Genomic DNA, 27,100 nt, shown 5'->3' on the forward strand with positions numbered 1-27,100 from the left:
TAAATAAGTACAATTTTAAATACAATTTTAAATACGAAGAAACTCGCAAAGAAAATATATATATACGCAGTGTGTCGTGGCTAGTATAATTCGGAAGCTATCTTAAACGAAGTAAAAAATATAACATAAAATAGTAGGACAAAACGTTGTCACGACGAACGTTGTAACTTGTGTTCTGATCCGTTGTATATAACACTCGGAATGACATGTAAAAGGCGAAAAAACGAAAACATCACGGAAATCGGATGCCGGAATTTCGACCGCGCTGTGTTAAACTCTGGATAACGTTGGTACACACATATACACACACACGTGACAGGTATTGCATACGAAAAATATAAACTGTTATAATCGCGATAGCAATGGTTACGCTACCATAGGTTATTTTCAAGTTAGGATAGATTAGGTTAGGTTTAATTAGATAGGTTAGGTTAGGTTTAATTAGAAACCTTCAAATAAGAGACATGCAAAGTGTAATCTCTTACAAGATTATGGCGGCCGCTATGACGCGAGTGTGATCAGTTTATAAAATTTATTGTTAGAAAAATATAAATATATTAAAATTAATATATGTATAATACTAAAATACATATGTATAAACATTTAATCTTATTATAATATATTTTACACGAAAAAGTTATAAAATACATGAAAATTGAAAATATGTATATTTGAAGATAATCACGCTCTTAACCTAATATTTGATGTGATATGTACATAAAAAATTGTAGTCGATATTCCACTACAAACTTACCACAATGCCGGGTTGCTTTTTTCTTTTGTTTGATATATATATATATATATATATATATATATATATATATATATATATAAATTCTTCAAATCAGTTTTACTGAATTTATTTCTACTTCATCTTTACTTTGTCAATATACCTAATTGTAAGTCAAATATAAAATCAAATTATTTCATAGGCTCCGCCATATTTTTGCAAAGTCAGTCATTAACCAATCCCGATGTTATAACTAGTTTACATGTCTCTTACTTGAAGGTTTCTAGGTTAGGTTAAGTGTAATAATAATTAAGAAACGATTAATGGGTCGAGACGTCATTCTTCTTGACTGGTGCGGCGTTATCTTCGTCTGACTTCGGAAGAAAAGACGACAGTTTCGAGACATCCGGGGTGTAATGCAATTTGCGTCATCTAATTTCGACGTCGCGCGTTTCCGATCCAGCCGTGAATATTTATGCCGTATCGAACGAAACTCATTCGCCCGTTTCGCGTGCGCGCGTTCCAATTTCGCACTTGTCCGATCTTCCATCCGTTTCCAATCTTCTCTAGCAAGAAGCTTTGAAAACCTAAAATCGAATACAATATATATCATTAACATTAGTTTATAAAATAATATTTTTTTCAATTTTTTAACCCTATAAAGTGTTTCTTATAGATTTGATGCTGAAAACAATGTCGCAAATCAATTTTTACTAGCAGTTTTTACTATCAGCTTTTCGAAATATAATTACCGTTTAATATGCAAAAACATGAAATTTAAATTTTTTGTGTAAAAGGTTAACATTATCCGGAAATTTTGATCAAATCATTGTTCATCTTCTATAAAATTTGTTTTATTTTAATATATCTTTTTAGTCATGTTAGGAGAAGAATTTGAATACAGTGAGATAGTAAATATTTCGTCCATGGTGTAAATACAAAAGATAATAAACCATTTCGCAGTAGATCAAAATTAAGGGATATGTATAGTCAGTCAATTATGCTTTTATGAGAAATTTAAATGGCTGCTTACTGACTTCACTATTCCATTGAACTGTCATTGAGTAAGTATTGAACTACATAAAAACTCAAACTCTGATTGGTCAAGATTTCATACTTCCGCTATTATGCGCAATAGTTTATCTTTCTATATATGTATACCATGATTTCGCCTATGATGAATTTTTCGAAACAAATGCACTTTGTAAAAAGTATTCCAGACAAAAGTTGTATATTCTAAAGAGGATGAAATCCATTCATCATTTACAAAAAAGGCATGTTATTGACATCGTTGTCGCTTTTCCGCGATGCTGATTGGCTGACTCGATTCATGTTGTGGGTTGTATTCATAACTTCGTAACATCGAGCAGCTATCACGAGGGTTAACAGTTATCAAAATAAAATTAAATAAAATTATAATTAAAAATAAATGTGAGACGACCCAACTGGCTTAAATTAATTCTTATTATTATTAGTTTGATGCCATGTACAAGAAAAGACAACGTTTCGACCTTAGGTTTAGGTCCTTATCAAGTCTAAAATTAACATTAAAAAATACAATAGATGTACATACAAGAATTTTGATTTTTAAGAAAGTAAAGTAATAATAAGAATTAATTTAAGCCAGTTGGGTCGTCTCACATTTATTTTTAATTTTATTCATCACTGGCGATACAAGATATCTACTATTAAAATTATAATTATTAAAAAGTTAAATCACACACAAATTACATAAAACCAGATAATGGTGTATGTTTCGCGCTCTAATAATACAAAATCAATATTAGAAAAAATAATTTTTTCCAAAAAAATTATTTTTCTTCAGGAGCATCTCTCATATATGAAAAGTAGCTCCTAGCTTTAATCTTTCATAACATGGTTAAAAAGTAAAATAGTGAAACAAAAATTGCATTTTATAGAGGATGACAAATACATTCATGATGTTTGATCAGACTTTCCAGATAACGTAAACTTTTTTTTACAAAAAAAAATCTTAAATGTCATAAAAAAGCCAATTTTTACACGAGTTAATTTAGAAATTTGATCGTGCTAGTAAAATTTAGTTTGCGACATCGTTTTTAGTACTCAAAAATCTATAAGAAACGCTTCGTTTAAAATAATTTTTGGCTGTAAACTAGTGTAATTAACCAAATTTCGAGGAATGGTAGTGCGCAAATTCGAGAAACTTATCATTAATAGTTGTATTTTTTATTCAATTTTCGCCATAGTTACTTGTCGTCAATTGGTCGCACAATTTTGTCGCATCGCGTCGATAGAGGGTTCACGCTTCACACGATGCAAAAATAATATGCGATATGCATCTCGAATATAGCGCGTGCAGTTAGCAACATTTTTTTTTCCATAAAAATACAACTCTCGCTTGCCCTCCCTCCCTCTCTCTCTCTCACGAATATTTTTTTTTTATTCGTCCGCGGCAAAGTAAAAGCTCGTGGTATGTGTGCATGCGCGCGATATCGATACATATCCCGAAGAATTTACAGGAGTCACCACCGACGAGATCGTTCCGTTCGCTTTTCCGCAGATTTTTTTTTAACCCCAGTCAACTTCGTCACAACGCGCGAGGTAAAATATAAATCCTCGGGGAAGGGAGCAAAAAAAAAGCGCTCGTGACGACGGATAAGCGATCGTCCGTCCGCCCTCTCGCCCTCGGTATATATCGATGCTATCGAACGAATCGAGCTATAGATATACATATACGTGATCACATGTCACATATGTATATTTTCGTTGACACAAATATTCGTCAAAGTATCGTTGGAGTAAGCGATCATTAAGAAAATAAAATATATGTTTTTGACAAAAATTAAAATTATGTAATTTTTTTCGATTTTGTAAAAGACTAAAAAAATTAATTGAAAATTTATGAATATAAAAAATGTTAAAGTACAAAGTAGAAAGAACTAAAAGGTCTAAGAATTTGAAAAACATAGCGAGCTTATTTAGTAGCATCGTCAGTTGTGTTGCTAATTAATTACTTGATTATTATCAATTTTAAATATATATGCAAGATATCCTAAAATTAATAACAAATTTGTTAATTCCTGGGATCATTTGGACACGATTTTTCCTCAGCGAAAATGTCAAGAGAGGCCATTTTTTTGCATATTCCTAATTTTTGCCATCATGTATCTTCATAATTAAGCCTTAAATTAAAATTCTATTAAAGTAAACTCTACATAAAATTAATAAAAAAATATGATTTTGTTAATATTTGATTTTTCCACAAAGCTTAATTTGCGAAAAACTTCTTATTTTCAATCGCTTATAACTCGAAAATTATTGATGTCTCGACATTTTTGTTGAGGATTCCTTGCAAAAAAGCATCTTGTAACCCCAATATATCAAAATAAATGTTAATATCTATTTGTAAAATGTAGAAAAAAAATTCCATAAATAAACTATGATTTAGCTAAAGAATATTGGTAGAATCGGCACTGAAAAAAACAACATTCGAAAATTGTTCTATTCGTAGCAAGATAGTGATCTGTACGATTTTAGATACAATCCTTTATGAAAACTGACGGACATTTGAAAGACTCGACCGGATAATTCTCCAATTCTTGTAACGGCTTCGCCTTCTGTGTGCACCTTCATATAATCCGTCTGCATCCGTCGTCATGCTATGTCTATCTTCTTAATGACCCTCCTTTCCTTCTTTTATCTTCCGCCTAGTCGTTACGGATTATCGTTCTCGCCGACCTATTTTCCGGTCGTTCGGACAGAATCGAGACGCTTGAATGATGGAGGCAACACAGAAGTGATAAATTTCTGTTCTCATTAATATGTATGTGAGTGTTGTGGAAAAAAGATACCTAACTCATGATATAAGTAACGATAGCCTAATTTGCTGCAAAAATTAAAATATATACATACATGAATATACTTTATTTTTTAATTTTATATATGTATATGACTTTATCTTCATATATCTATATGCTCTTTCTTCTTTGATGATAAAGAATTTATATTTTGTATTACACGTGCAGGCAAAGTGGCACTTTTAGTACGTGTTTTCTGTGCGGAAAGCGGCTGATTTCCCACGCCGCCATCTAACAGCGACGCGGTGAGTGAATAAGCCGCATTCAAAGTCATTGCCTACGGCTGAGCCGCGTTCAAAATCATTGTCCACGACTGAAGCCGTAGGCAATGTATTGAACACGGCTATTCCCGCACCGTGCCGCCGCAAGATGGCGGCGTGCGATCGGCCACCTCGCGCACAGAAAACGCGCACAAAGCCACTTTGCACTTGTAATACAAAATAGTATGTGTATCACGTGCAGATTGACAATTGTTCACTCGTGTGGGTTGCACTCGTGACCAATTGTCAACTTTCCGCACTTGATACACAATATACTATTACATATTTTATAATTTTATTATAAAAAATAAACACATATGTATAAATAAATAATACATTAATAATTTAATTAAAATCTTTCCTATAGAAACCAAATAAATTTAATAATTAATTAAACTAATACAAATAAATAATATAATTAATAAATATATTTCTATGTATGTATGTGTGTGTATATGTATATATATACAGATTATCCCATTTTAATTGCACTGTACAAATATTTCAAATTTATAAAATATATGTATATATGAATAAATAAATAAATAAAATATACACGCACACACAAACATGTCGCGCAACACACGTGGGTCAATTGCACGTGTCGAATATATAGAAAAAGAAGCTAAGTCAGTCTCCACTGTCGACAGAGAACAGAGAAGAGAGATCTTGCGGAAGGGATTCACTAAGCGAGTTGGATATTTGCAATTCCAAATCTCCCTTTCACCGTTTCGGTGGACTATCGACGACGTAAGGGACGTGTGTAATTCGATCAGTTCGTCGACGTCCTGAACGTTGGTTTCCGTCGCAGGACGACTTTCTCCGTCTTTTCTTTCCCGTGGTGACGTCATTTCCGATTCCAAAAGACTCAAGGACGCGATGCGAAGAATTCACGTGGATCGAGATAAAAGAAGGGATCTTTAGAGAGACGTGAGAGAGAGGGATGAAGAGGTTCTAGAAACGCCGAAGCGGCGAATATGCAGATTTTTATGTATTGTACTTTTATACTAGATTGCTAACACATATAACACTTATATGACGAAATATGATGCAAAGGCAGCCATATTTAATTAAGCAGAAGATATATATATGTAATGAAAAAAATTGGAAAACAGTAGTCTTTATCACAAATATATGATATAAATAATTATAAATAATATAATAAAATAATTCAAAATTGACAATAATTAAATTGAATTAATAATAATAATGAATATAAATAATACGTATCATATTTTATTATAGTTAATTAAAATAATATCTATTTGTGATGTTTCAATCTTAGGAAAAAATAATTATGTAATTATATAATCAAAAATTCCACAGATTATATTACTTTTGTATATTCTTACAAAGAGATAGAAAATTTTTGTTTTTATGTGTAGGAATTTTTATTTTAATGATTATATATTTATTACTTTTCTATTAATATGTATAACATTTTAACATAATATATTAAATTACGCTGACTCTTGATAGAATCAAACGTTTATCTTTTAACATTTTTTACGACAAATGCAAAAATCTTTATTTTTTACGAGATTCTTACACAAAATTAATTGAATTTTAAAGTATTAAAAAAAAAATATGTGTTTTATTTTTCTCTTGATGACATTATTGTTGCTTCGGCTTGCCTGTTTTCTTGCAAAATAAGAATACTTAATGTTTTTTAAGATGCAAAATAGTTTTATAATGTTAACTGATGCATTTTGAAAAAAAATTGCAACTAATCATTAGATTCGATTCTTTCATCAAATTTAATGGCATTAATTTTTCAGGGATCACCCGTTATAGATGCGTCGCTCACGCGATGCGATGCGCTTTAAAGTGGATATACGCTTAAGGGTGAGGAGACGATATAGTCATTATTGCTGCATGAAAATTTTTCACGGAAATCGTATACATACGAAAAAGAGAAAGTTCAATTCTTCCATCGTGATTATAAAGATATTAATATAAATATGCAAAAATATATGTTCCATTTCTATTTAATGTGGTGAAAGAATATCTGCGGTGTCTTGAGATTTAATTTTCGAGTAAAAAACTAATAAACAAGGAGACTAAAATTTTAATAAAGAGACATAAAAAAATTATTACACCTCGAATAACGAATGCTCATTATAATCCATCCGTCGGAGCTGTAAAAAAAGAAACATATTTCTTTCACCGTGTTTCTTCATCAGCGACGCAATCTTCTCAACAACATAGAGCGATCTCTTCGAGATTGGCAATTCGTAAAAGCTAGAGAGGGTCAAACGAAATATTAAGAAAATAATGATCAGCCTGATCAGAAAGATACTTGATATGCAAATAAGAACGAAGATATGTCTGATATGAATATTCAAACTGAAGTTCCTTTTGCTTGATGCAAAAAGAGTCATATTAATTCTTGTTAACCTGTGATTCTTTGTTACTTTACATCCGTAAAAATAACGTTTTAAAATATAATTAATGTCAAGGGCGTATTTATTATGCACATATATGTCTATTGTAACAATTTTATTACAATTCATAATTTGCGCTGTTAAAACAATCCAACTTAAAATATTGGAGATAACGAATTGATTGAAAAAATAAACTGAGTAATTTCGATACAAAAATTAACATTAAGAAGAATAAGAATAATTTTTATTTGATATTAAACTTCTATTTACAATAAAGTGAAAAATATATACATTTTGAGGAAGAAAATTTTATTCGCAATAAAAAATGGAAAAATCAGTCGATTGGATTAGTTCTTTTCGAAATCTACGTCTAACTCGAAACATGCGAGTTCTCGATTTATAAAATCGATACGATTTGCAAAGTCGAGCAACCGAACGATTGCACCTCTGCCGAACCGTAAAATCAGACGACTTGCAATCATGTCGAGATGCAACCGTCGAGTCTCACGTAGCATCGATTCTTATCCCCCTCCCTCGCTTACGACGGGGAGGAAATTTTTCATGGAAAAAAAAGTATTTCTCTTCCACGATCGCCGTTCGTAATATATTCGTGCGTTTCTTGATTATGTGATTCGCCTCCGAGCTGGAACTCCCGAGTTCCACTTCGACAGAACAGTAGGTGTAAAACGCTACGATAAACATTTATCGATCCTACTTATTCGCCCCACTTATTATAAATTTAGAATAAATTATTTATATTAAAAATTAATATCAAATATTTTTTTAAATTTTCCGATAAAACAATTTATTATTAATATTATTAGTAAGAGAATCATAGAGAAATCACACAAATTAAAAAAATTAGTACTTACTTTACCGATATACTTTTTGACGTTACTGCTTAGAATTATCGCGTTTAATGTATTATTTATGCTTATATTATTGCACATATATATTATACAAAATGTAAGAAAAGGCGCAGATAAATTTACTTTATGACGGTATCTCTTATACGATCTAGAAATGTCAGCTGACGGCGATATACGAAGCATTTATTAATATTCCGCAGCGTCGAAAGACCGTAAAGCGATTTCATTCCGTATTCGTCTGGAGGAGCAGACGTTAGGGAATTATATCAGAGATAGAGGTGAAGATGAAAGCGAGAAAGACGGTGCGTCATGACTTCTCGCAGAAATAAACTGACAATAATTAATATAGTCGAATAGATCCAATAATATTCGCAATTTTTCCAAGTCGCAATTTAAAAAGAAACGTTTTTCTGCCTACGACTTTTTTCACAACTCCGTTTATTTGTTACTCTATACCAGTTGTTCTTAACCGGTATTCCTCAAAATTATGAAAGCGCGATGTACCTATACCTAAAAAAAACTACTTTAATAATTTTTTAATTTTATGAATATTATTTTTTTTTAAATTTAATTTGTTTTATTGTTATATAATCTGTACTTTATAATGTCTAATAAAAAGTATATTTATGCATATTTTTGTTATTAGTTTTATAACCTTAAAGATCTTGGAGGTTCGCAAATTTTTCTTATAATCAAAATAAGTGTTTCGTAACTTCAAAAAGGTTAAGAATCACTGCTCTACACATATGAAGTATTATCAATTATTTATAAAAGTACAAAATAATTCTGAAACTACAAAAATAAAATACCGAGAAACTTTTTATGCCAAATAGTACTATGTGATGAAACATTAATCTTAGAGATTTCAAGATGAGCATAGACACGGTTCCTTAGATATGAAGAAGTGAAAGTGATAATTTCTCATAAAACCGACTAAAAATCATTACTTTCCCCCTTGTATCTCCGGAACCGTGCCTATATATGCTCATCTTGAAATTTTACTGGAATTAATGTTTCATCTAATAGTACTACTTGCCATGAAAAAAAGTTTGAAATTCGAGGTCCCAAAAATGGACGAAATTTGCCATTACTCTTTCAAAAATTTTTATCTGCAGAGGATGAAAATCCTTTTTAGATTCACAGAAATCGACGTCTGTTACTAGGGATCCCTAAGGCGAAACGCAAGTGAGGCTTGATTCTCATCACATCGACGATCACATTTCACAATTCAATAAACTATCTCAAATCTAATCTCCTTCTCTTTTCCTTTCTCGATTACTGATCTTTTTTCTTTCACATTTGTTTCCTGTTTTGTATATTACAGCTTTTTCCTAATAATTGATTGATGATCTTTAATAATTTATTGTTCCCTTTGAGGTTACAATTTGTATACAGGCTCATATTTACATCTACCTTTTTTTTATATTATATTACTAATTTTAATTTTAAGGAAATCCTTCACAATTGCCTGTTTTATCGACTAATTATTATTTTCGTACTTCTATATAGTCTTTCGTCGCATTAATTTGACAGAATTAAAAATGCTTCTCTACAATTGCAATACATGTACATCAATGATCCCAGAAAAATTCGATTTTACATGAAAAACGAGAAATAATTACGGAATCCCACTTTTCATTATCTACTTTTGTCTCGACATTCGTCTCGAATGACAGGCGAGCTGTCAACTTATCATATTAAGTGCTTTATATAAAAATATGTTTTGTATGAATATAAGCGCAAGATCTCTAGGATTTAGATACACGAAAGAAAGCACTATTATCCTCTAAATCTAGATTAGAAGTTTAATATAAAAGTATAGTTTATAATACGATTCGTACACATGTGTGCGTGCGTTGTAGATATAATAGGGCGAAAACCAGTAATACATATTTACGTTCAAGCTTATAATAGTATTAAACGTAGCAAAAATTGACTCCATGTGTGCCAAGTATACATGGATTTCTAATTCATGTTTGATCTGGATGATTTATAACGTAAAGTTCAAAATATCAGTAATTATTCTTCGAAAATCGGTCGGTAATTACCGATATTTTTAATTCCAAAGTGAGAGCGCTACTATTTTGTCGGGTTAGCGGTCCTCTGGTAAGAGTTAAGACACGCCGCCATTAATAGTCAACTAGAATCGTATACATACATTATATACTAATACCATTACATAACTACCATATGTTTTGTATAACTTTGTCGTTTTCTTTTGTTTATTTTTGTCTCTTTCTTACTCACTTCTTGGCTATAACCTATAACTGGCGGAACCAATCAGAAATCGACCCCCTGTTGTTTTAACTCTTACTCGAGGAACTCTAGTCGGAGTTTGTCGTTTGCTGAGGGATCCCCTTAACCACCTCTATGCTTATTTTTTATACTATATACATATACTATATAAATATACTTATGAACAACAGCTTTCAATTATACTTCCATGCACGCCATCTAACCAAGTCTAATTTAATAAGCAGTAAACTATTATTTAATAAATTTATAGGCTATATATGTATGTACAAAAACTGTTAAAAATTTCTATTTACTGAAATTATTTATTAGAAATAAAATATAATACCATTTTATACAACTTATTTTTAGAAAACTACATTACAACTACGATTACATAAAGAAAATCTTTTAATTTTTTTCAATTACATAATCAAAAAGATAAACAATTTTTTAAATAACATAGGCATATATATCTTATCATATCAATCTATGAAATGTTTATCGTACAAGATATTATGAACAACATGCGCAATATATAGTTTACAAAATTTCCCCAATTGGTAAAAAAAAATTAAAGGCTAAATTTACGCGGCAATTAAATGGATATAACGCATCCATTGGAGACCCTGATCGCAGACGATACGCAATAATAATGTTTATTATCAACAAATATTATTCGAGGTGTGGTAATTAGAATACGGCGACCGATGAAGTTAATTATGTGTGGGGGATAACCAGGCCGCGCATTTCCTCGCGTATTAACCCATTATCGTCGTTATTATTATTATGTTTATTATGTAAATTTCATTGCGTGCTACGGAACATGCATTGCTGCGCCGTCCTCCTCCTTCCTTCTTCGCTCTCTTTTCCATTCTGATCACGTCCGTTAATTAATGCAGCCTCCGGTATTAATCACACATTTTTCGGCTTAATTAGCCTAAATATTAGATTGGATTAAGTTAGAGTACAAAATAGAAGCTGTTTGTGTGAGAATAATTCGCGATAACTTTTGACGTCTGCCATTTAAGTATATTATTTGAGTCTAAATTGAAGAAAATATCATTATTCTCTCTCCCTCCCTCCTCTTCCTCTTCTCCCTCTTTTCTCTCAAATAAAAATTTTTCTGCCATATAAATATATTCGCAAATCTGAAACCTAACTTAAAATAACATTTCTCATATATGTATATGTTATATTTTTTAATTTTATGTTAAAACATATTCTTTAAGATAAATTAAAAAAAATTTTTTTAAGAATTTTTAAGAGCATCCTTCACGATTATCTGTTTTATCGACTAATTATTTTTGTACTTCTAGTCTTTTATCACATTAATTTGACAGAATAAAAAATGCTTCTCTACGATTGCAATACATACATCAATAATCCCAAGAAAGTTAGATTTCACATGAAAAACGAGAAATAATTACGGAATTCCAGTTTTCCTTATTTACTTTTGTCTCTATATGACGTCTCGAATGACAGGCAAACTGTCAACTCATCATATTCAGTGCTTTATATAAAAAATATACATTTTATATAAATATAAACACAAGATTCCTAGGACTTAGATACATGAAAGAAAACACTATTATCCTCTAAATCTAGATTAGAAGTTTAATATAAAAGTATAATTTGTATTATGATTTATACGTATGTAGGCATGCGTTGTAGGTTATAATAGAGCGAAAAACATCAATACATATTTACGTTTAAATTTATAATAGTATTAAGCGTAGCAAAAACCAACTTTATATGTATGCCAAGTAGATTTCTAATACATGTTTGATGTGGATGATTTATAATGTAAAATTCAAAATATCAGTAATTATTTTTTGAAAATCGGTCGGTAATTACCGATATTTTTAATTACAAAATGAGTGCGCTACTATTTTGTCGGAGTTCGTCGTTTGCTGAGGGATCCCCTTAATACACCAGGAAATACGCAAAAATTCCAAAATTATTTTACAAAAAATTATTACTGAAAGAATCGATATCATTTGGCTAAGTTGTAGATTATTAGTACGAAATAGATAATTTGTAATTATAATCGACGTTATAAAATAAAGTGTTACGAAATATTTTTGCGCCAAGATTCAAGGTTTCGGAGTTGACGCGGACGAAACCGGGTTGAAAGAGATGAAGCCGGGATGGAAGTGAAAGTGGGGGAGATCGCGTAGTCGCAATTTCCTGACTCCACGAAGCGGTCGTCGTCTTCCTCTTCAAGAGCCGGCGACAGAAGGGCAGGGCAGGGCTCCGGGAGGGGGTGAAGAAGAGGGTAAAGGGCTGCAGAGGAAACGAGGCTCTATTTGCTCCCGAGATACGCCTCTCCCTCGTCGATTATAACCGTATTAAAACCGGCGACGTCGGCCCCAAAATCTACTCGGTGTATCCAAATGTAGTAATAATTTTCTAAATGTTTAAAGTTAATATATTTCATAATTTCTGCCACAACATTCTGCAAAAGCAAGTAAAATTGTTTTACATTTAGCAAAATTGTACGTATGTTAATATAAAAATATTTTGTTATATTATTAAGTATTTCTCGCGCAGAAAGAATGAGAGAAAGAGAGAATAAATTATTTGATAATTTCATAATATTTATATAGATATAGATATATAATTATCATAAAAAATTTATAATTTATAATATATAAATTAGTATTTTATATCTTGTATAACATATTATATTGTATATATAATAATATACAATACATATACATATTATTACTCATTTTATCTTGTACAAACTGTCATAAGCTTATTTCCATAAGCAATCGCGTGATATCGGGAATAGAGGGATATTTCCGATAACAAGTAAAAAATCAACATGTCATGTTGACGATTTGCAAAGCGAAATACGCGAGTCACCCCTGTACGGTGACATCAATGACGCGGTTTCGTCGCCACTCTGTCCTCTCTCTGCCAGCAGCCACGAAGACGAAGATCCACGAACTCGTTTCAGACGGTCGGGTCGAGTATCGTTGCAGGTTGCCGTGTAATTAGAGAGGTAGCGACGTAATCAGGCACAGTCGAGGTATTTGCAGATTGCCCTGAAGCTCGGTCCAACCCTCGACAACAACTCGCGCTTCTCACAAGCCCTCGTTCGCCCTATTTCCATCCTCTTCCATTTGGTACGTTACGAAAGATAACATATGTAACACAATTTTTATTCTGATTATACGTAAAAAAATGTTATGTGCCCTTTTCGTATAAGATTATTGCGATTACTGGTTTTGTATTTCAATATCTTTAAATTTGACATATATGTATGTTATTTTTTTTTGTATTCTGTTTATAATATTGCATGATGTCAGAAAAGTTAGAGCATCAGTAATATATGACAGAAAATTGTTATTTATTAGCTTTAGTATTGATTATTTATTATTATTATCGATTAAAAAAGAGTCGACTGATAAAGTATAATTTTATGCATAGAGTGTATCGCGTCATATCATATATTATTATTATCATATAAATATATTATCAATATAAATATATAATATATTATCTTATATAATTTATGTACGTATGAGTTCTTTTTTACTAATTAGAAATGTTGATTAATCTTTTTTGTTTAAACAAATCTTGATTAATTCCTTTTATTAATTAGAAATCTTTTTTATTAAATAGAAATTCTTAAAAGAAAAGCGACAAAGTATATATGTATAATTTTGCGTCTATTTTAGAATAAAGTACAAGTAAGTGAAAAATTCTTAAATACAATTTTTCAGCGTATTAATAAATAATTAAATAATAATTGTACGCACACTTAATGATAATTTGACGCACGATAATAAATATGTGAATAGATGACAAATGGTCCAATTGCAAGAAAATGATTCGCATAAGTTATATAGATAAAAGTGGCGCAGAAGAACTCACGAAGGGTTGAGTTTTAATCATGACGCACTCTTTAAGCATCGCCGATTACGGCGCAAAAACCTCGCTGAGTTGGTCGAGTCACCCTTTTCCAGCGCTTTTCTTCGCGAGGCGGCGAAAGAGGATCAAGGGAGAACGATCTTTCCATTCGACATGGCATTACGGTCGTTAAGCCGAAGTCTGAATGAAAAATCCCGCGTCTTTCTCGTCGCGACAGTAAATTATCTTGTGGTGAGATCCCGCCAGAATTTTTGCGAGGAGAGTTCTAATAATAATCATAGGGCGTCCTCGCGCAACTTTTGTTACGATGAGCGACCATCTCAGATTTAGAAAAATGTAAAAAAATGACGAAAAGTTTCATTTTCAAGCTCTTTATTTTTTCGAGGAATGGATTTACATTTAAAAAATATGGTGGTTTTATTTTTAAAAAGTATAATCTTCAAATGTGTGACTTTGAAAAGCGCTCTTTAAAAAAATGTCAGGAGTATCATCTTCTGTCTCTCTTCAAGTCAAATAACTTTTGTTTAAAACATTTTGTTGTACAATTAAAAATGAAAAAATTTTTGGGGTAATTGATTAAAATGAGACACAAAATAAAATAAAAATATAATAACTACTCAAATAACCGCATATAATAACGTATAATTGCAAACCGATATTCTAGTATAGTAATATTACTTGCAATCAAGTCATGACTGGAGTTCATAAATTATTGTCAAATTAAAACATTATATATCTTCATGCCACCAGTCAGAAAAAAAGTTATTTGAATAGTTATTATATTTTTATTTTATTTTAGTTTTGTATTTTTAATATTATTTTTAAATTATTTTTCATAGTATATATTGTTCTCTTGATAAGCACCACAATTACATGGTCGAAACGTCGTAAAGATAAATAAATTGATTTTTGCTAGTTTGGTCGATTACTTGATTTACCTATTAAATGTATAATTCATTTTTACTATCGAGACTAAGTTATGTGTATAATAGCAAAACTAAAACGAAAATTTAAAGCAAAAAGAGAACTTATTTTAAAAATACAGGAAATAAAAAATTTTTTATACTTATTTAGTACCAAAATTTTTATTATAATATGTATAATAAAATATAATATTCATATATAATATATATATATATATATATATATATATATATATATATATATATATATATATATATATATATATATAATATATATATAATATATAATATATATATATATATATATATATATATATAATAAAATTTTTGATGCTAAATAAATATCAAAAATAATTTATTTCCTGTACTTTTTAAATAAGTTCATTTGTTGTTTTAGATTTTCGTTTTAGTTTTGCTGTTACACATATAACTTAATCTCGATAATATAAACGAATCATCCATTTAAGAGAGCAGCGCGTGGTATATATGTAGCTACATTGCAAATGAACGAGTTATCGATAACTGTTTCCGATTTCGCGGTTCGCGAATCTCAGCCGACCGTTCCTGGAACGCGAATTCGCAATTATCCTCGTTCGCATCCCCTCTGGACCTGTGTTGGATAAATAGATCTTGTTACCCTTCGCAAAATCGCGGCGAGCGACGCAGGTGACACGAACGTACGCGCACCCTTTTTTTTGCTCCCTCTGCTGCCGTCGACAGCAGCGGCGGGAGTATCGTCATCCTCGTATGTGCGTGTGCGCGCGCGCGCGCGTGTGTGTGTGTGTGAGGGTGGAACGCGAAAATGGAATTTTACCCCCGCGCGCCCTTTTCCAAACACACAACCCCCCGATCGTTTTCTTCCTCTGACACTGATGTGCATGGTCGTAAGAGTGGCAAGGAAATACGCCCGAGTATAATCAAATTCTTTCGCGATTCACATATAAAGCAAACATTGATTGCGCCGTCCGCTATTTTTTCTCCTTCTCTCATTTTCCGCTTTATCGCACAATGTTGTTTCTCAGACATTCGGGAGAGAAAAAAAAATTCTGTCATTTTAATAATGTGCGCGGTTTCTGCCTCCCCATGTCCGATAATTAATTCTCCTAAAAAGAATTTTGATCGGAAAATTTTTCAAACGAGTGTATGTGTATGTGTGTGTATAACTATACACACACACATACACATACATTTTAACTAAAAGGAACAAATGGATTTTTGCACTGTTTCAACAATTCATAAGTCGAACCGTTCGAGTCCTAATCGTGTCACCAGCTCTGTGTGCAATTTATAGTTAAATACGTAAATAAATAATTTGAGATTAAATAACAATTTGTAGCTTCTATTCAAGCGTTGTAAATTATTATGTATACTTTTTTTAAATTATCTGGGCAAAGAGCAAATAATTTATAAAATGAAATAATTTTTATACATTTAATTTATACAGAATGTCTCGTACTTAGTGAATCGCTGCTTTAATTACCAGTAGATTCCTAACGTCATTTAAAGACGATTTTTTCCCAGCGAAAATATCGAGGCACTAATAATTTTCAAGTAATTTATAAGCGAGTGAAAATAAAAGATTTCCCGCAAACCAAGCTTCGTGGAAATAAAATATTAATGAAATCACATTATTCAGTTAACTTCAGGAAGAGTTTACTTTAATAGAATTTTAATTTAAGAGGATGTCGAAATAGTTTTGTGTTATCGATCAAAAAGTGAGGTTAGATTTGACTATAAATCTATGGCTATACAGATTGTTTATTAGCTGAAATTATAAGCTAACACGGTTTGTTAATATCAATACCTTAATTATGGAATAGAATTGCTCAACCTATATAGCTAATTAAAATATAAATTTAAAAAATCAAAATATTTTTTTACTATAATAAATAGATTTATAATCGACTCTAACCTCACTTTTTGATCGATAAAATAAAACTAATCCAGCATCTTTTTCAGGAGATGCTGATTAGGTTTGTTTTATCGACAAATATTACTTTCATTTAACTCTTTCTTGGCTATAGGTACAGAATGAAAAATTCTTTACTAGAAAAGTATTTATAACAAATTTAGACTATTAGATATATGTGTATATAAAAAGAAACCAAGAAGGTTTAATTATTAATTACAATTTTCTTATCGTTTATGTTAGGTTAATCCAATGGAAAAAACTGCTAGAAAAATTAATTATTTAACTTTCTTGTTTTTTTTATATACAGATATATATAGTAACCCAGATTTGTTATTATAAATACTTTAAATTCTAGTAAAGATTTTACATTCTGTATAAAAAGCCAAGAAAGAGTTAAATGAAAATAATATTTGTCGATAAAACAGACCTACTTAGCATTCTCTTAAGGCTTCCCAGACAACAAAACGTTTAAAATCGAGACATAAGACGTCTTAAAGGAATCATTAAAATGTATTTTAAACATTATATAAAATATGTCTTTAAAAGTCGGCAATAAGATATCTTTTAGACGTCTTATATGTCGCATTTTTAGATGTGATGCTGTTTGAGTTACAATTAGTTACAAAGATACATGATAGCAAAAATTAAGAACATGCCGAAAAGGCTGCCCTCTATCGATATTTTCGCTAAGAAAAAATAATCTTCAAATTGGCCAGGAAATCTGATGGTGTCCTCCATATATGTTTCTCCAGCAGATATGCCTCATACCGAAATATAGCAAATATCTCTTAGGACACTGCGCAGAAGGCGTATCAACGCCCGGGGAATAAAAGTCGACGTAAAAGAAGGTAAGCGGCGAATAAAGTGGAGATTACTCCGAAATGAACGATGACACGGGTAGATATCTTTTCAAATTTACTTCCGCCCTCGTCCCCCCCGTTTTCTTCACAGTCTGCAACCTTAAGATCAAGGATTTATGATTTATGGTGTCGGTGTTGGCGCCTTGGAAATAAACGAAGCAGGAAAATCCGAAAGCGCGTGCTAATTTTTACAAACTGTTCGCAAACGCCAACCAGAAATGGTCACTTATCACAGTTTAAAAGGGTTGCTATTGAAAATCCTAAATCATAAAACCCTTAATTTTTTATTGCAATAATGGACACGCGAAAACTTATATTTTCAGAATATTCTTGCATAATAATAAAAAATATTTTCAAAATTTGTATAAGTAATAAATAAATTTGTATAAACAAAATTAGTCACAGGTCATTCTTAAGTTATATGATTTAATTATTGAGTTCCTAAGTTAATACATCGGAATTACCATATGAGTATGCTTTTAACCCTTTGTAGCACGGTGGGATATACGTATTCCCACCTATTTTATTGTCATTTTTTGAGTTTTTCCAGTAGTTTTTGCTTGATTTCCAAGCTTTTTTGTGATTTTATATTAGTGACACATTAATGAATCAGAAATGACGTGCAATTATTTAAAATTTTCAGTAAATTTTGTTTATATTAATAAACAAATACTGAAAAATAGCTCTTTTTTTAGAAAAAATTCATTTTATAAGAAAGTTTTCGGCGTATCTGTATGAAAGTTGGTATTTAAAGGTTTTTGGGGTCGTTGATTACGAATCCGTTTTTAAAATTCAAAATGGCAGATCCAATATGACGGACCAAAATGTAAAAAAATGGCTATATTGTGCCAAAATTTGTATATATAGGATTTTTGGGGTCACTGATTACGAATCCATTGTCAGATTTTTAAAATTCAATATGACGGATTTAATTTGGCGGATAGAATTATTAAAAAATTACCAAATTTTATTAAAATTGGTACATAGACGTTTTCAAAATTGCTGATTATAAATTTATTATCAAATTTTTAAAATTCAAAAATTCCCACATGGCAATTTAAAAAAAAAATTTTAATATATAAAAAAACAGAGACAGGAATCATCTCTGAGTTTAGTTAAAAACGGTGCTTTCTGTAGAAAGTTTGGAATTTCATCTCTCAATTACCATAGGATACAAATGAAATTTTTTTACTTTTGTTTCCTAATATAAATTTATTTTTCACCTTACAAATTATATTGGATCTTGTTGTATTGTAAGTATACTAAATCTTTATTTTGAATTTTGAAGATCTGATAATATTTTTGTAATCAGCACCTTAAAAATCTCTATATTTTAAATTTTGCAAATTTTTAACGATTTTTTTTCTATTTTGTAAAAAATTTTGAATTTTAAAAATCTGATAAGAGATTCGTGATCAGCGATCCCAAAAACCCCCTAAAAATAATTTTTATGAAATTCCAATGATTAGAAAAATGTATGCTTCAAAGGGTTAACTATGACATACACAATAGCAATAATCAACCGATTGTATAAAGATAGTTTAACAAGACAAGGACTCAATCGAGTGAGGACATTAATAAGACTTCGTAGAATTTTTTAACAATTTTGACAAATATATTAGATTTCTTAATAATATTTGAGATTAGGGTGTATTCTTCTTTGACTTTGTACGCGCTGAAGAGAATCCAAAAAAAAGAAACGTTCGCAATTTGTATAAATGTATATAATTGATATTAAACAAATCTAATAAGTTGCGCTTCAATTACTACGCTGGTTCTTTCACTAATTTATACCATTAATTGGTACAAATAATATACAAATTTATAATAGTTATATACATATTGTGTAATAATTTTAATTATATATAATCGAACTAAAAAAATATACATATATATAAAGAATTTATTAATCTATAATTAACAATTAGAGTATACATATGAGAAGTTCCACGTCAAGTTTCTGGGTAAAGTTTATGAAGTCGAAATAAGATATGATTGAAAACTTAAAATTTTCGTTTTTGTGCAGTTTAAGAAAAACATGGCCTTTTCAAAAATTCAAAATGGCCGTTTCAGTATGGCGGCTAAAGTAGATGATAACTTATTGAAAACTTTTAAATTATTGATCGGATGGTCCAAAATTCATTTGATTTCCATGAAAACCGGTAACTGAGAATTTTTCAAGTTGTTTATTATAAAGAATCCATAGTCAGAAAAATCAAAATAGTAAATCCAATATGGCAGCTGTAGTAAATGAAGAATTGATTGGAACGCTTAGATTCTTAATCATATCCAAAATTAATGTTTTCCTATGAAAATGGTATGTAGAGATTTTTCGGATCGCTGATGAATGATCCTCGATTTGATTTTTGAAATTCTGTATATACTTTAATACATTAGTAACAGCTTCTCGAAAAGTGAGGTTAAATTCGACTATAAATCTATTTATTGGCTACACACATTGTTTATTACCTGAAATTATAGCTAACGCGGTTTGTTAATATTAATATTTTATTAATTATTTTATTAATTATTTTATTAATTAAGTAAAAAAAAAATAGAATATTTTATTTTTAAAACTTATATTTTGATTAACTATACAGATTGATAAATCCTTTTCTATAATTAAAGTATTAATTCAAACAAACCGCGTTAGCTTATAATTTCAGGTAATAAACAATCTGTACAACTAATGAATAGATTTATAGTCGAATCTAACCTCACTTTTCGATCGACAACACAAAACTACATCCTCTTAAGGACAGAAAAAAATGTTGCTTTAATAAATTCTAAACGTTCATTCAAACGCTCATGGAAATCACACGCGATCTATCTAATTCTTGCATACACGTTTCGCGCGAAGCATATAACACGTCCCGATATACGTTTTCGTGCGTGCAATGCGTGCGCGTGTTACTACGTCACACGCCACACACGCGCGCGTTTATCAAAACGCGCAGCGCGCGCGACCGGGAAAAGTAGGATGCAATTATCGTTAGCAAGCGGGCGAGCGAGTAGCAACGAGCATTTCGGTCACGGCTGTTGCCACTCCCACGTAAAACATAATGCGCCCGACTATCATTACCGCTGCGTGATGCCACCCGCGCCCCTTCCCACCGGGAAAAAGGGGGATGACGTTCGTTGTTGACGGGGTGGAAAAGGGGGGAGGGGAGGGGGGTGCAAAAAGGGCAAGAGGGAGGGAGGGGAAAGAGCACTGCGCGTTTCCAGGAGCCCCCGGGGCGCCGCTACTGGTGCCATTGCCCTCGTCTGCAACGGACGTGATTCGTTATCACGCTTTTGTGCGCGTTCGATTTAGAGCGCTCCGCGATATTAAACTGCGAAGAGAAGAGAGAGGGAGAAAGAGGCTGCAAAAATCGGCGACCTTTCGAAGGATGATTTGCGCGAGGCGATTATACTTGTGCGCAAGTATTAGCGCAGATATTAAATTCATGGAGAAGAAAGAAAAAATCTGATACATACACATATATAAATATGTGCTATAAAGTATAACATTATATACAGGGGGTAGACAAAATAATGTGAACACCTGTGAAAGAGAGGTATTTATATATGTACATTAATTAAATGTTGGGCCATCATTTGCCCCTTTTCCAGTGTTGGGCCACCATTTGCCCCCTTTCCAATGTTATCTCATTCTTCCATCCGCCAATTGCCTTAGAGATAGATGTTGAAGAAGGAAATCCGCTTCTCAACCTTCTTCAAAATCTGCTCACAGTTTGATGATATTAAGCAATTAAAATGCCCAAACACTCTCCCTGGCCAGCATAATTACCAAACCCAATTATCATCGAACCACTATAGGCAGTTTTGGAGAAGAGATTGAAAAAACGTTTAATTGGCTCAATGATATTCAAATTTGATAATTGTGCTGGCCAGCAAAAATATTTAAACATCTTAATAGCTTAATATCATCGGACAATAGGCAATTTTGAAAAAGTGAGAAACATATTTCCTCTTTCAACAAAGCAATTAGCAGATACAAGAATGAGACAACATTCCAATTAGAAAAAAAGCAAATGGTAGCCCATCTTATTAACAAACAAATATAAATACCCCTCTTTCACAGGTGTTCACATTATTTTGTCTACCCCCTGTATATAATTAATATACATATGTTGCCAACTACTAAAAAAAGAACAAAGAAAATTTCTTTAATAATAAAAACACCGGTAAAAATTTTTGTTTAGTTACCAAGTATGTTTGAACGAATTTGAAATATTTTGAAGGTGCTGAATATAAAAATGACGATAGTTTTGCCAAATTGGCTCTAGTTTTTGAAATAATAAATACTCAAATTATACGATTTTATTACAATATAATCTGTAACTGCCGACATATGCAGCAGGATTTGGGTTTTTTATTCTTTAACATTGTTTTTATCTCTGCAACATGATCCTGATGACCTACATAAAAGAAAATTGTACAAACAGCGCACTTTTCTATTAATGGGGACACACCGCCTGATCATTATATCTTTTTGTTTTTCATGGAACATTCATTATCTCAAAAATTAGAGCCAGATTAGAGACCAATGCCACCACATTCGGAATCAGTGACACAAAGTTATCCTAAAATCGATCTAATATAATTGACAATAAAATCATTTAATTTTTTGTGAAAAATATTAAAATTAAAAAATTTTTGACGAGCTGTTTTCATAAAGATTTTTCTCAAATTTTTTAATATAACAAATTTAATTTTAATTTAATCAAAAATAAATTTTACGTTAGAATTTTTTCGAGATGAGAGGAATCTCACTTCTCCTACCCGCGCTTTTGCTTCATAAGACACACACACACATAACACTAAATTATTCCACCAAATATATTCTTCCTTAAATGAATATATAATATCATCAATGACTGTGGCAAAAGTATTACTAGCAGAGTATTGCGACGTTTAAAAATCATTATTTAAAATTATTATATAGATTGTTTTTGCGGCATTCTTCTTCTGATAAAAAACTTCATCAAAATGACCCATAAAATTGAAAAGTTCCGAAAATAATATTCTTGTTTCAAATTTTTTTTAGATATTTTTTTCAAAATTTTTCAAAAATATTTTATAACAACAAGAGTTCGAGAGGCAGCGACAAATGTAGTGGAAAGAGCAGAAAGCGATGCCTTCGCAGTCTCTCGACAAGCGCGTCCGATTTCTGTTGACCATTTGCCATCAACGTAGCAGAGAGAGAGAGAGAGAGAGTGGGGAATGCTTTCCACGTCCTCGCGCGATTCACTTCCGTGCGAAGCTCTCTCGAGGCGGTATCGCCATCAAGCGGAGCGTATCTCCAGCCGCATCGTCGTCCCCGAGTTCTCGTTACCCTCCCAAACCTTTCTCGCGCACAACCTCCCTCTTGACGATCTCCCATTCTCCGAACCCCTCTTCTCGACTCCGCCGTGCCGCATTCAGATGAGCCTATTTTCCGGCCCGTTGCGATCGCCCTTTACACAACCGTGTGCGGTTACGAGGGGAGGTGCAGGGTGAGAAAAAGATTACGGTGGGTGAAGGGGAGGGGAGCGGAAAGATCGGGGGTTTGATAAGAGTTCCGCCGACAGATACACGCTTGCTCGAATGAGCGCGACGATGCTTTCCGCGCTGGCTGCTCGAAGAACCGCAACTGGCTACGACAAGATAGCTTGACGAGATTTCAGCTGACTTTGACCCGTCGCGCTGCAAACTAATCTCGAGAAATGAGAATACTGCCAATGTAATTTTGTTTCTTATTTTTGTATTTTTATATTTTAGTGTCCTCGTGTCAACGTGTTGTTAAATTTAACCAAGAGTATTAAAGAAATCCCTCAGCGAACAACGGGCTCCAATAAAATAGTTACGCGCTTATTTTATTGGAATTAAAAATATTGGTAATCACCGATTGATTTTCGAAGAATGATTATCGACATTTTGATTATTATTAAGATTATTAAGATTATAAAGATTATTAAATGATTAGAAAATGTTATACATATTTATTTTTTGACAATTCGAGTATAGACAGTTTAGCTTAATGATATTTCAAAATCGTTCAAATATATATGCACAATTCATATCAAAATATTATAAATGTTAAAAAAATATATTAAAATTAAAATATTAAAATTATTTTTAAAAACTTAAAAAAGATTAGCAAGGAGTTAAGGGGATCCCTCAGCGAACGACGAACTCCGACAAAATAGTAATGACCTTATTTTGGAATTAAAAATATCGGTAATTACCGACCGAATTTCAAAGAATAATTACTGATATTTTGAATTTTACATTATAAATCATCCACATCAAACATGTATTAGAAATCCACTTGGCACACATATAAAGTCGGTTTTTGCTACGCTTAATACTAATATAAAAAACGTAAATATGTATTGATGTTTTTCGCTCTATTATAACCTACAACGCATGCATACATACGTATAAATCGTAATACAAATTATACTTTTATATTAAACTTCTAATCTAGATTTAGAGGATAATAGTGTTTTCTTTCATGTATCTTAATGCCAGGGATCTTGTGTTTATATTCATACAAAATGTATATTTTTTATATATAGCACATAATATGATGAGTTGACAGCTCGTTTTGTCATGGATTAGATAGATAGAAATCGGACTTAGACATAACTGTACTCTCATTTGTTTACTAAAAAAAAAAGAGGACGCTGTACTTTTTTTTACACGAACATACGATCGACCTGTGTCAAACAGACGTGCGGTGTGCCAGCGAGGCCACGAAAGCGCATCGTTCATTTCCGGTCCCGAAGAGAGCGCCGCGCATTTTCATGAAAAAATGCGGAAAAAGCAGCGGTCCGGACACGTAAAAAAGCGAATCGAGCAGAAGCGCAACTGATAGATAGGCTGCAGATTACGAATGCATAGTTCGGCGAATAAATAATGAACAGACATAGGATATATCCTATATATAGTATATATAATATACACAGGCTGTTCTAAAAAAGCCAAAAATTTACGGAGATGCACCTAAAGGATGAAAAAATTTTATATGAGTATAGGTGCGAATATGCTTTTTTTCAAAAGTTAAGAGCTTCTTTTCTGAGTATGCAACGTCATGGCTAAATAAAACAGTGATCTTATTTGCAAAGCAAAAATTTTAAAAATATTGATAATGTTATGATTACTTGTTTACACCTAATAGTGTAAAGTTTACACCTAATGGTGGCTGAATAATAACAATATTAAAAACTAATTTCTAAAAAAAGACCAACTCCTGTAAAAAGCGTTTTTGAATCCATATGTTCATATAACATTTTTTTCATCCTTTAGGTGTGGGAAACATCTTCCCAAATTTTGGCTTTGTAGAACATCCTGTATCATATATATATATATATATAATTTGTGTGTACCCAATAATAATCGCCAAATCTCTCGTATGCGATTAAAGCAAGTTAAACTAAGTAGGAAAGTAGTTTATTTATTTACTTAATACAAGTGCGCAACGAGAGAAGGTAATTTACACGATTGCTATGGTCTGTTCCACGAGAAAACGTGCATCGATCTACGCATAGATGAGCAAAATAGAGAGATACCGGTGATTCAATATTTCGGGAACCTGATGCCATTCATTGCAGACACTGATAAGTTAAATAAGCAGTGATGGGGGGAATCATGGATGAAAACCTGCTCGAAAATAAACGAATTTTCGTCCGATTCGATACACATTCTCTCGATAAACGGAGTATAGCCATTGCTATTTGTAGAGTGCTCCCCCACTACTTCGTCGCGTGCCTATAGCAACCGAGTAACATTGGAACGATTCTTCTCTTCTTCGAGCGGGTTGGCTGATCTTTGTCCATTAATTTCTCGTTAAGTAAAAATTAAACTAATGTTTTTACACTTTATTATGTATATGTATATATACAAAGCAATAAATGCGTTAATTTGGATATATAAGTTTTAATTTAACACTTCTTTCTTTTCTTTGTAGACAGTGCACACTACACAGTTACATATTCTAAAATTCTAATAAAAATGACAAGTAATTAATCGACGATTAATCGAATAACCGTTTCTTTCGATTACAATCGATTAATCGATTTTGAATTAATTGATTAATCGGTTACAATCACGAGCTTTAATTTAGATACATAAAAGAATAGTATATTGTATACACATACTATTTTGTATTACAAGTGCAGGCAAAGTGGCTTTGTGCGCGTTTTCTGTGCGCGAGGTGGCCGATCGCACGCCGCCATCTTGCGGCGGCACGGTACGGGAATAGCCGTGTTCAATACATTGCCTACGGCTTCAGCCGTGGACAATGACTTTGAACGCGGCTCAGCCGTAGGCAATGGCTTTGAATGCGGCTTATTCACTCACCGCGTCGCCGCTAGATGGCGACGGAGAAAATCGGTCGCTTTCCGCACAGAAAACACACACAGAAAGTGCCACTTTGCCTGCACGTGTAATACAAAGCATTATTATCCTCTAAATGTAGATTAGAAATCTAATATAAAAGTATAGTTTGTATTACGATTCGTAGGTATGTGTGCAAGCGTTGTAGGTTATAATAAAGCGAAACATAGCAATATATATTTACGTTCAGACTTATAATAGTATTAAACGTAGCAAAAACTGACTCTACGTGTGTCAAATATACATGGATTTCTAATACACATATTTAATCTGGATGATTTATAATGTAAAATTTTAAAATATCGGTAATTATTCTTCGAAAATCAGTCGGTAATTACCAATATTTTAAATTACAAAATGAAGGCGCTACTATTTTGTCGGAGTTCGTCGTTTGCTGAGGGATTCCCTTAATTATTGCGAAGATCGTGAAACGATAAAGTACTTTCCTATTCTATCTAATCCACTCTGCCCGCACGAGAGGTCTAGATTATTATCGAACTCTCTATATATGTGTACAATTCAATCAATTGTTCCTGACTTTCATTTTTTTTATTTTGTTTGTAACCCAAATCAAATATGTGTTTATCCTATCTTAAGCGGGGAGCACATACTTTTGCATAAGTGCATAAGCATATGCATAAGGAATTCGATTGGTTGAATTTCTTATGCATACGTTTATAGACCAATCAAGATTCTTATGTTTACGGTTATGGGCCTATGCCAAAGTGTGTGCTCCCCGCTTTACTTTTAAACATGATATCGAATAATGTATAAATTCCTACATATACGGATGTATTATAAATTATGATACAAGCGGAGTGAAAATC

The 27,100-nt window shown here is 31.9% G+C and overlaps 1 long non-coding RNA gene across 1 annotated transcript in view; it reads right to left on the bottom strand.

Annotated features, from left to right (window-relative positions):
* Positions 1-1,063: 1,063 nt before the first annotated feature.
* Positions 1,064-27,100, bottom strand: part of LOC114929598 (uncharacterized) — a 39,335-nt gene continuing 13,298 nt past the window's right edge. The window contains exon 3 of the long non-coding RNA XR_014925868.1: positions 1,064-1,317. This is a non-coding gene — a long non-coding RNA (uncharacterized LOC114929598). The remainder of the gene's footprint in view (positions 1,318-27,100) is intronic.

The sequence above is a fragment of the Nylanderia fulva genome, unplaced genomic scaffold (assembly GCF_048542155.1).
Source record: "Nylanderia fulva isolate GAGA-0341 unplaced genomic scaffold, ASM4854215v1 Scaffold59, whole genome shotgun sequence".
In the NCBI taxonomy this organism is placed as follows: Eukaryota; Metazoa; Arthropoda; class Insecta; order Hymenoptera; family Formicidae; genus Nylanderia; species Nylanderia fulva.